The following is an 11,280-nucleotide window of genomic DNA, read 5'->3' as shown; positions in this document are numbered from 1 at the left end:
AATATTAACAATGCTTCATTTAACTTATTAAAAAGTGTATGCAACCATGTCCTGCATAAACTTCTTATTAGTCCGTTATTCAGTAAAATTCAGATGATTAATAAACTACAAAGATATTTCAAAAATATATCCAAAAACAAGTTATAGCTAACTAAACTATGAGGAGTACTCATTCACGTTCTATATGCATGGAAGAACGTTGGTACGTAGCTAGCTTAATGAAGGGCATTGCGAAAAGTTGTAGCAAAATCTCTTAAATTCTTGTTGAACCCCCTTTCCATCAGCAATAATGAATGTAACATCGTATGAAAATTTCATTAATTTAAATTTAACAAAAATAATTTATCAAGATAAGAATACGCATTTTAGTCTATAAGAGGTGAATTACCTGCGCAACAATGGTAATGTTTAGGGCTAAGTTCTCAAATGGTATGACACTAAAATTAGTAATGACCAAATGATGCTTGTCTACCTCGGCTAATAACTTGGCCAATATCTCCTTTCGTTTTTCACGGTAGACTCTTAAGAGAATTGTCTTCTCCAATACCTTTACTTCAATTCCCAAAAATGAGTCACTACTATTATTATTATTACCTCCATCATCATCGCTAACGCCACTACTACCGTTTCCACAATAGTCCTCCATAGTCGACGAAGAGGAAACATTATCATCGGCAATGCCCTTGAAAAGTACCACGGACTCTACAGTCTTCTTTGTAACCTCACTTTCAAGTACCTTGACTTTCTCTTGAAGTTCCTTCATATGTTCGATTGCCTCTCCTAAGATCGATGTTTTATCTATATGTATAACCATTTTCACAACTTATATTTCAGTCATTAAATCTTTAATCATAACATATTGGAAAAACATAAACACTTCGTAAAAATAAATAAATAAAAGGCAATAGAGCAACAGGTTATGCTATTTCATTACTTATGTCACTTCATAGAGGCGCACCATGATATTAATCCTTTCTTAGGTAATAAATTTATTTTTTTTTTTCTAGGAAAAATTGTAAATAATAATCCCAACTTTGCTCCATTTTCTTCTAATAATCTCAACTTTGGATTATTCTAGAATAATCCTAACTTTGGCGGTTGTTTTCTTTCTTCAATCCCAATAATCGGTTACTTGTTGAACTGGTTAATTTTTTTTTTGTTTAATAAATTTATTTATTTCTATTCATTTACATTATAGTTTTGAAAAAAACTGTCTTAACTTCCTATGTATCTTTTCTTTTTCAAATAAAAATAACGGTGAAAATGGGGGGTGTTAAATACCGCCATTCAAAATGATCAAAACCACCAACATTTAGTGTAAATGGACAACCATGCCCTTAGTACTTCACTACTATTTTTGCTCTTGCCACCAATCACTAACACCTTGATACCACCACCCTAATTGACGACTAACACCACCACGACACCACCACATTAACCGGAGACGACGACCACCACCACCATTCTGACCGGCGATGACGACCACCACCACCACCCTGACTGGCGACCCACCACCTTCCCTCTTTGTCGGCAACCGAAGCCCAAAACCAGTTATCGTGCGTGGTAATCGGAGCCCAAAATCGGTTACCATGGAATCAATTAAGGTGCGCGATAATCGAAGCCCAAGACCGATTACCGTGGTTGTTTGAAATAAAAAAAAAAACACCACCTTCTCACTGGCCAGAGAAGGTGGTAGGTCGTCATAGAGGGGGGTGTGGCGAGTCGTCTATCAAAACGGGTTGTGGGTCGCCGGTTGGAAGGGGTTGTGGGTTGCCGGGAGGATGAAAAGTTGGTGAAGTAGTAAGGGTGCGATTATCCATTCACACCAAATGTTGGCGGTGGTGATCATTTTTGTTGGCGGTGTTTAGCAATAATTTGTGCACGCACCTTCTTAAGGCCGGGAACGATGGCAGAGAGTGAAATGAACATCTGGCTAAGCAATTCACGACGCTTCCTCTCGGCGATAATGTGTTCTTGCACTTGGCTTGGCTGTCGTTTCTTCTTTGGGCCATCACTCGTATTCACTGCTTGCTTCTTCACCTTTTGCTTAGTTTTAGACGGTTGGCTCTCTTGAACATTATTGGAGCTTACAATGTTATTATCGTTATCATTTTTCTAATTGTTATTGTTATTGTTATTGGCCTTGTTTGGCAATTGGCTGCTGGCTGTTGGTTGTCGGCTGGTTTGATTGGCTGGTTTGACTGGCTGTTTGTATTGGCCTTTTTGTTGGCTGTTTGACTTTTTATTAGTCTAAAAACATGTTTGGTAAAATTGGCTATTGGATGTTATTAGTAACTTAGGTAGCCAAAAGCCAAAAGCTACTCCAAGTAGCTTTTTCATTTTGGCTTAAAAGCCAGCTTTTCAGCTGGTTGAAAAAGCCATTAACCAAACACAAATTTTGGATATTTAACCAAATAAAAAAACCAAAAGCCAAAATCCAATCAAAAGCCAATGAAAAGACATTTACCAAACAAGCCCATTGTCGTGTTTTTCACTGATATCGGAAATTGGAGGGGTTAAAATAAGGTAAATAAGGAATTAATATTAGACTAAGGTAAACGGAGGGAGTATTATGATATTAAAATAAGTTCTGTCATTTTCCCTCCAATTTTTTTTTTATTTTTTTTTAAAAAAATTATAAAATATCTCATACTTTATGTGTTTCTCTATAATTTTATTTAAAATATATATCAAATCTAAAATATCTCCTAAGTAAGGTAAAATATTTTTAATATACATTGAATATAATCAATAGGTCATAAAATCAATACGCATAGAATATTTGTATAGATATACCTTAGTCTAATATAATTGTTAAGTGGTATATAATCTACACGCATAGCTAGAATATTTGTAAAGTCTAATATACCTTAGTCTAATATTAATTCCTTATTTACATTATCATAATATTCCCTCCGTTTCAATATGATAGTCCCATATGGAATCAATCACATAAAATAAGAAAAGAAGAATATTTGTAATCTAACATTAAAGTAAAAAATAATTCATAAATAGTTTTGCCTTATTTAAATTTTTTTGATTTTTTAGAAAACCGTCAAACATAATTGCATAATTCAAGGGAATAATTTCTTTACTTAGAGTCATGTCTGCATTAAATAATTATATAATAAGTAAATATCTCAATATCACAACATACAAAATATAAAGATAAATTATTTCAAATCAAACCACACAAAATTTAACATAAATTTAAAAATTATATAGTGAAAATTTTGACAGAGTATCCTTTCTATATTGGATTATACCTCCAATAGTAGGGTGTGGCTTCAAACAAAAGCTGCATTAAATCACAAATTAAAATTGATATCATTAAATACCATAATTACTTTATCTTAATAACCAAATTAGCTAAATACTTTAAAAGAGAACATAAGTTAATTAGTTTCATTTTATATCATAACACTCCACTAAGCTCAAATTAAGCACTTTCTTAGGCAAGTAGCTAGCAGGTCACATGTACTTAACACTTTTGTCCAATATACAATACAATCTTCTTTTGTCCTATTAGTTCAATTACTTACTAGTATAAATTTAATCTCAATCAACCAATAATACAACAAAATGCTCATTATAAGGTTCTAATTATAACTTTGCTTTCGCTTGTACTTATTTAATTTTCATAGAAAAATTCGTCACATTCTAGATAACTTTCTATCTTAAATTGATTATTCTTAATAAGATACCCATGAGTTTTAACCATGAGTTTTAACATTTGAATGTCTACCTAGTAATATAGTACTAGGTGCACTATCTCATTCAAGAAAGCAAAAGAGAAAAATAGAATTGTTCGTATATTAAGAGGGCATAGATAATAATACACCTTAAGCCTTAAAAAAAACTTTCTGATAGCCTAAAAAAAATTTGCACTACTCATAATCAATTACACCAAAGTTACTCTTCAAAAAGTTTATATATATATATATATATATATATATATATATATATATATATATATATATATATATATATATATATATATATATATATATATATATATATATTGAGACAATTCAAAAAGTTAATATCATATTACTAACATGTGTACAAGACAACCTATATGCTTATAGTGAAATAAGGTGGAATAGAAGTACAGATTATCTCTTGAGCATCCAATGTTCAGTATTATACATTCCTATATCATCATCACTTTAATGGGATTTATTAGGATATATACTTATTAATCAATAAAAATAAAAAAATAAAGCTATCCAAATTAAACTTATTTGACTACTAGTAGCAATAGCATCAGATAACATGTCAATTAGTTACAATAAATAACCCTCCAAAAACTAGTTGAAGCAAAAACATATAAAATGTCAATTTTACGTTTGATTTAACGCAAAATCAAAAACCCACTAGACAAACATATCCTAAGAGAAAAATCTTTATACTTATAGTTGTTAGGCACTTAACAAGGTGACATTTGCTTTGTCACCTATCAACAATGTCTATCCATCAGCTAGTTCAACTGAATGTGTCTTCTCACAAACATCAGCAGCAGTAGGTAAAACTCCATAATTAATACTTGCCTTCAATTAAATATAATCATTAGAATTCAAAATTATTATTAGAATGTAAATGTTAAAGAGGAAATCAAAGTGGAGAAGGGGAACTTACCAATCTTTCGGCGAACTCAATTGTGGAAATGCTACCTTGGCGATGGCCAAGGTCGAACTGTTCTAGAGTTTTCCTAGATAAACGATTAGCCCTAACTTGATCAGAACGAAGCACAAACTCCTTGTCTTTACACTTGTTCAGACATCCATTTGATTTTCTTATGAGGAGGTATCTTGGGAGCCTTGTTCAATGTGTCCTTAAGTCGAGACATACCTTTCCTTTCAAATCCATTCTTGTCTTAGAATCATACTCTTTTTTCCATGTAAATGTACGCTGCATATAATCATACAATTACAATTTTTATAAAAATCTCTACAACTTGTTTTTGTACATAAGTTATTAGATAAAGACATTATAGTTAGCAATATCATAAAATAATTACACTTATAACCAAAATTATTAAACAAATTTCTGTCAAAAAAATAACATGAATAAACAACAAAGCGATTTAGAAAAGGAGGCTGTTGCATTACTGAAGTGGATCCAGAAGTTCTTGAAGACTCAGGACATTGGAGCGCGTGTTGCAGCTCATATCTTCACTGGGATAGAATTTGCTATAACTAGAGGAGTGGGGCCCCGGATTGTATCTCGGCTTCCCACTAATTTTTTGTAGGTCGTATGACTTTGTCTATTTTTAAGATATAATAATAATAATAATAATCACATAGTCGTCTCATTGGTGTCTTTCCTCTAGATATTGCTCGTCCTGTGCATGGTGTTAAGTTGCTTTGTAGTCCTGTTAGTGCAGATTCCTCTTTCTGCGGTGAGCTTGTTTCTCAGAGAGTGTCGAATACCATTGTGCTAATGGATGATGTTGCTAAGCTTGATAATCCCTAATGTGAGTTGTTACTAAGCTACTTCGTGCTTGTATTGGGGTTTCAAAACTCTACTTTGCTATGCACATTTGTCCCCTTCGTCTTTTTGAAGCGGCACACATTTCTTTTGATGTGGCCCTACGGGCTTCTTTGAGGCGCATTGTAACTGCTTCAAGGCCTGATTTTGGTGATTGTCAATGGTGGCTTGCCATTTTACCTTTTACTTATGGAGGACTTGGTGTTTATTCAGCGGGTGATGTTCGGCACTATGCTTTCCTTGCATCGCGTTTGCACTCTACTAGTCTTCAGGCTACGCTTCTTCACGATTCTGGTATTGTTGGTCCGGGACCGACCTTCGATGATGCCCTTAGTCTTTTTAATAGGAATGTGGAGACTGATCTTTTGAGTAACTCTAGTCTTATTGCTGCCCCCAAACTCATGAAGAAATTAGCAGATATATATTTCGCAAAGGTTACTGATTCTTCAACATCCACTTTCTCTTTATCTCCGCGTCAGGTTGCCTTATGGAAATCCCATCAAGGGGATCACACTTCTGTCTGTTGCGAGCGGTCTTAATATCGGGTTGGGTCAAACTATGAATAGTAAGGCTTACCATTTTGTTCTTTGCTACCGGTTGGGTATTCCATTATTCTTCGTTTCGGCACCGTGTTTCGCTTGCTCAAGAGCTTTTGATAGGGATATTATTGGGGATCATGCAGTGTCCTATGCTGGGATGGTGGGTATTAAACATTGGCATAATGTTGTTCACGTTACCCTTATTGATATTTGTTTTCGCTCCTGGATTTCTGCAAGACTGGAGGCCTTGATGTGTGTGTTTACTTGATGGGTTAACGCGCATTGGTTTGGCCGGAGGAAATGATGGGGCTCTTCGACCTGCAAATGTGTTGCTTTATTCTTGGGATAGAGGCCTTGATGTGTGTGTTTACTTGATGGGGTCTTCTCCTTAACACAATCAGGGTGGTCTGACTTTGTTCTTGGTCGTGTTGTGTCGGTTGCTGCTGAGCGGAAACGAGACAAGTATGGAGCGCATTGCAGGGCTATTGGCTATAATTTTCTTCCCTTCTCCTTTTCTTCATTGGGGGAATTAGAGAAGGATGTTGTTGTGTTGCTAAGCGGGTTCAGGTGTTCGCAAGGACTCAGGGTATAGGGGCTTGTGCAGTTGCTTACATTTTCAGCGGAATCGGGTTCGCTATGGCTAGAGGAGTAAGGCCCAAATTGTATCTCGGCTCCCCACTAATTTCTTGTAAATCGATTGACTTTGTAGGTTTTTGTTACTTATAATAATAATAATAATAATAATAATAATAATAATAATAATAATAATAATAATAATAATTACAAAAAAAAAAAAAAAATACAAACGCACGGGATTTACACCTAGTATATATAGACAATAGGAAATTTAACCTTAATATTCCTAAATATCTTAACTTCCTAAATCTATCACAATAGATCACACATATCTTTTTACCAGATATTTTCCAGAATTATCACAAAACTCTTAGTATTACAATAATATCTCATATGATATTATATCATATGACAATGTGCATTTATTCCATTTGTGTTTAAATAAATGAAACGTTTTCCTTTTCCAGCCGTTTGTTTAAATAAAAGAAATGATTTCCTTTTTTAGCCTGTTTAAATAAACAAAAAGTTTCCTTTTATAGTAATTTCTTTTCATTTTTAAATAATAAATATTCTCTCTATTTTTTTTAGTAATATTCTAATAACTTTGTTCTCCACAAAACCCCTTACTTTCTTTTCTCTTCTTAAACTTATACCCCACTACTTATTATTTTAACGAATTCAACTAATCAATGGCGAAACCAGGAATCTCAAACCAACGGGGGGCAAATCGAATACATTGCATGATGTGGCAAAAATATAATGTTAGGAAAAAAAACTAATTATATAGCAGAAGTTCAGGACTTCAGGTTTTTAAATACTTGACACGTAAATTAAATAGTTAAGTAGTTGAAAAAAAATGATGATTTTCTTGAGATTTCATTCTTTTTAATGGGAACTTTTGAAGATCAATTTGTTTTCATGTTGTCTTAGACTAGTTTGAATCAGGTATATCATGTGGTCTGTCATGAATCATATTCCATTACCGTATTTTACCATCAATTTATCATATTTTACCATCAAATTATCAAACAACTTAAATAATTGATAAGTTAACAACCAAAAAACCTAGATATTCTAAAATAATAACAAATTTCTATAATATCTAATTCAAGTGTGGGATTTAAATTTTAATTAAAAAAAAACCCCTCAAGTAATAATCTAATATATATATATATATATATATATATATATATATATATATATATATATATAAAATATTATCATTCAAACAATTAGAAATTAATCTGTATGATCACGGTAGAAAATATAGTATGAACTCTATAGAGTAGTAAATTAACTAATGATGTTTACAAAATAAATTCTTTATATAATAAGTACAAGTTAGAAAAAGAAAAAGATAAAAAAAATAATTGAAAAAATGATTAAATAATTTTTTTTGAGAAAAACCTATTTTATTTAAGTTGAGGGGATAGTTGTCCCATCTTATACCCCCCTCCCTCCGCCCCTCAACTAACCTTCAATTCCTAAAATTCCGTAAAAGTCAAAATGTTACATTTATTTAAACACGAAGGGAGTATATCACAATATAACTCTTGCATTATTTGGGCTTTGAAGGACAATAAGTAATCATTGTATATGTAGACTACTTCCTATAACACGAGGAAACTATACAAGTATTATACATTTATACAGTACTTTAGCTAGACAACAGCACATCACATTCACATGTTTTTTTTTGTCTTTTTTGTTATCAAAGTGTCGTTTATTCACACAAGCTCGGAAGCGCACGCAATGCGTGCACGATTTTCAAGTTCGCAAATTCATATAATTTACATTTTGTTGGAGTCTAAATCAGTAATTTTCAACATACCAATTGTATTATGCATAAAAAAAAAAAGTAGAAATGTTGAGATTAAGTCGAAGACCGCCATGGATCATCCTGCCTAATTAAAAGTCACAAATACCAATGAGCAAATTGATGTCATTAATGATCATATAATTTTAACCTGTATCTCATAAATTAAGAGATAAGAACACATATTGCATTAGTAATAGATATATAGGAAAACAATAGTTAAAAGCAAGAAATTATATACATTAAACATTACCAACTTTTTTTTTTCAAAGGTATATATATATATATATATATATATATATATATATATATATATATATATATATGTATGTATATATATATATATGTATGTATATATATATGTATGTATGTATATATATATGTATGTATGTATATATATATATATGTATATATATATATATGTATGTACTCATAATCAAATTAAGAAAAAACACTAATAATTAAGCATACCCCATATTAAAGAATGATTGAAAACATACACCACCCATAATCAAGTGCAACAAATTTGTCGAAGTTAAGACTTGGTAAAAAAACTTTATTGCTTGTAATTATTCAATTTAATGAGAGGAAAAAAAAATCATAACCAAACACACCAAAAGAGAGTGGAAAAAAAATACAATAAACGTACAACATAAATTCCATATCGATCTCTCAAAAAAAAAAAAAATTCCATATCGATGGAAATTTGAATAAAAATAATCATCAGTAAGCATTTTATTTAATAAGAAATTGAATTGATTTTAGATTTGCATTGTTATTTTTCGGATATATAGAGACAATAAATGTAAATTTACCTAATATGTATTTGATACTTGATAGAGGAGAAATTGAGTCACCCAAATTTGATGAGATTGCGACGGTTTTGATCTTATATGAGAAATAATTAAGGTAGAATAAAAGGATATTTTTATCAAACTTTTTGGTAGTTATGCTTATGCAGTATAATTTGTTTTTGGTAGGTTTTTTTTTCTGTTTTTTTTTTTTTTTTTATTTTTTTTTTATTTTAATTTTTTAAATCTCACACCACTATATTCTTGGCAGTTTTTTTTCTTTTTTCTATTTTTTTAAAAGATTATAGTTTTGTAGTAAATAAGTATTTTTGAAAAGGGTATTTTTGAAAAGGGCAAATTCCCAACCAAAAAAAGTGTTCTCTTTAAAGAGTAACATAGATACAAGCAACTTTCTCCATTTATGTTAAGTAGAAAATTAAGATGATTTTGAAAGACATACCAACTACTACGTGACATAAATCAAGAGTCCATGTTTAAATGGTGTTCTTGTAATCATATTCACAACAATGATGATAAATGAAATCAACTTAAAGAGAATCTTATTTTGGTTTTAATTTTTATAATTGAATAAAGAAAATTTTGTATTTTACCACCTATTAATAGTGACGGATCCAGGATTTTCCGAACGGCAAATACAAGTTTATCTGCCATATAAACGAATTTTTATTAATTTGGTGACATTTCTGTAAATATATTGAAAAGACGTGGTCATTTATTCAGTACTTTTGGTAAGCTGTCCAATTACTATTTGCAACTTGCATTTAATGTTTGGTGAGGAAATTACACATGTACCCCTCAACTAGTACATGAAAAGACGCATGCACCCCTCCACTGGTACTTGAAAAGACGATTATAGCCCCACATAAACAAATTTTGTTTACCATCAATTATTGATCACATGTAAAAATAATTTTTTTTTTCGTGTCTAGTTCATACGAGTAATTGATTTCAATTCAAAAGTATATTAAAAACTTGTATTACAACTAAATTGATTTCAATCCAAAAATAGGACACAAAAATCCATATTACAACCAAATAGTACTTACTATATTTTCTTCAAAAAAAAAAAAACCTATATTATTTAAAAAATCCATCTTACAAGCCGAAAATATTACAAATAACAAGTGACAAACAAATAGTACACACCCATTACTCTAAATAATAGCAAAAAAAAAAAAAAAAAAAAAAAAAAGTAAAATAACATTAGAGACCGGTTGTTAGTATAACCGGTCTCTTTTAATTTTATTTTAAAAAAAAGTAACAAGGAGTGATACGACTTGGCATCTAAGAGACTTGTTATTCATAATAACCTGTCTCTTTTAATTAAAAAACAAAATAGCGGAAGTAAAGAAGAAAGCAGTCCCCGGTGATACTCCTAGCATCTAAGAGATCGATTATTTATTGATTGAACTTTTTTTTTTTTTTGGCTGGTGATGCACATGAACCGGTGTATACCAATGTAGCTCGCCCCTACCCATTAAAAACACATATTTTGAAATTACCACCCAAACAAAAAAAAGGAGAAATCTTCCTTATATACAGTATTCTCTATTCGGGCAACACTTTTTTAAGGACAAAAGAGAACGTATTTATTTGAATAAAATGGGGGGGGGGGGGGAGGGGTTGTAAAAACACAAAAACATGTTAACATTAATTTTTATTAAAAAAAAAATGAAACTAATAATCCCACCTTTGGCTCATTTTCTCAAAACAACCCTACCTTTGCGTACTGTGGAAAAAAAAATTCCACCTTTATGCTCCATCTTCTCAAAATGAGCCTTTTTACCTTAAATATGTTTTACAAGTTAGTTTTTTTTTTTTTTTTATTTTTTTATTTTTTTTATCCCTCTTCTCCCACCTCACCTCCTTCATCCATGTCAACCACCATGACCACCACCCATCCATCACCACCACCACATCATCACCCTAACTACCATAGCACCACCTCCTTGAATAGTTGCCCCTCACCCACCCTCACACCAAACACTACCCACAAACGCCGAAAACTCAACCCCCATCCTGAAACCCACCCAACCACCTCTAAAAC

The 11,280-nt window shown here is 31.6% G+C and overlaps 1 pseudogene; it reads right to left on the bottom strand.

Moving 5' to 3' along the window:
- Positions 1-215: 215 nt before the first annotated feature.
- LOC145566817 (transcription factor bHLH25-like) lies at positions 216-4,917 on the bottom strand (annotated as a pseudogene).
- Positions 4,918-11,280: the final 6,363 nt, after the last annotated feature.

This window comes from Chenopodium album, chromosome 11, assembly GCF_948465745.1.
Source record: "Chenopodium album chromosome 11, dcCheAlbu1.1, whole genome shotgun sequence".
In the NCBI taxonomy this organism is placed as follows: domain Eukaryota; kingdom Viridiplantae; phylum Streptophyta; class Magnoliopsida; order Caryophyllales; family Amaranthaceae; genus Chenopodium; species Chenopodium album.
The sequence above is the reverse complement of the archived record's forward strand: the minus strand, read 5'-3'. Positions and strand labels throughout refer to the sequence as shown.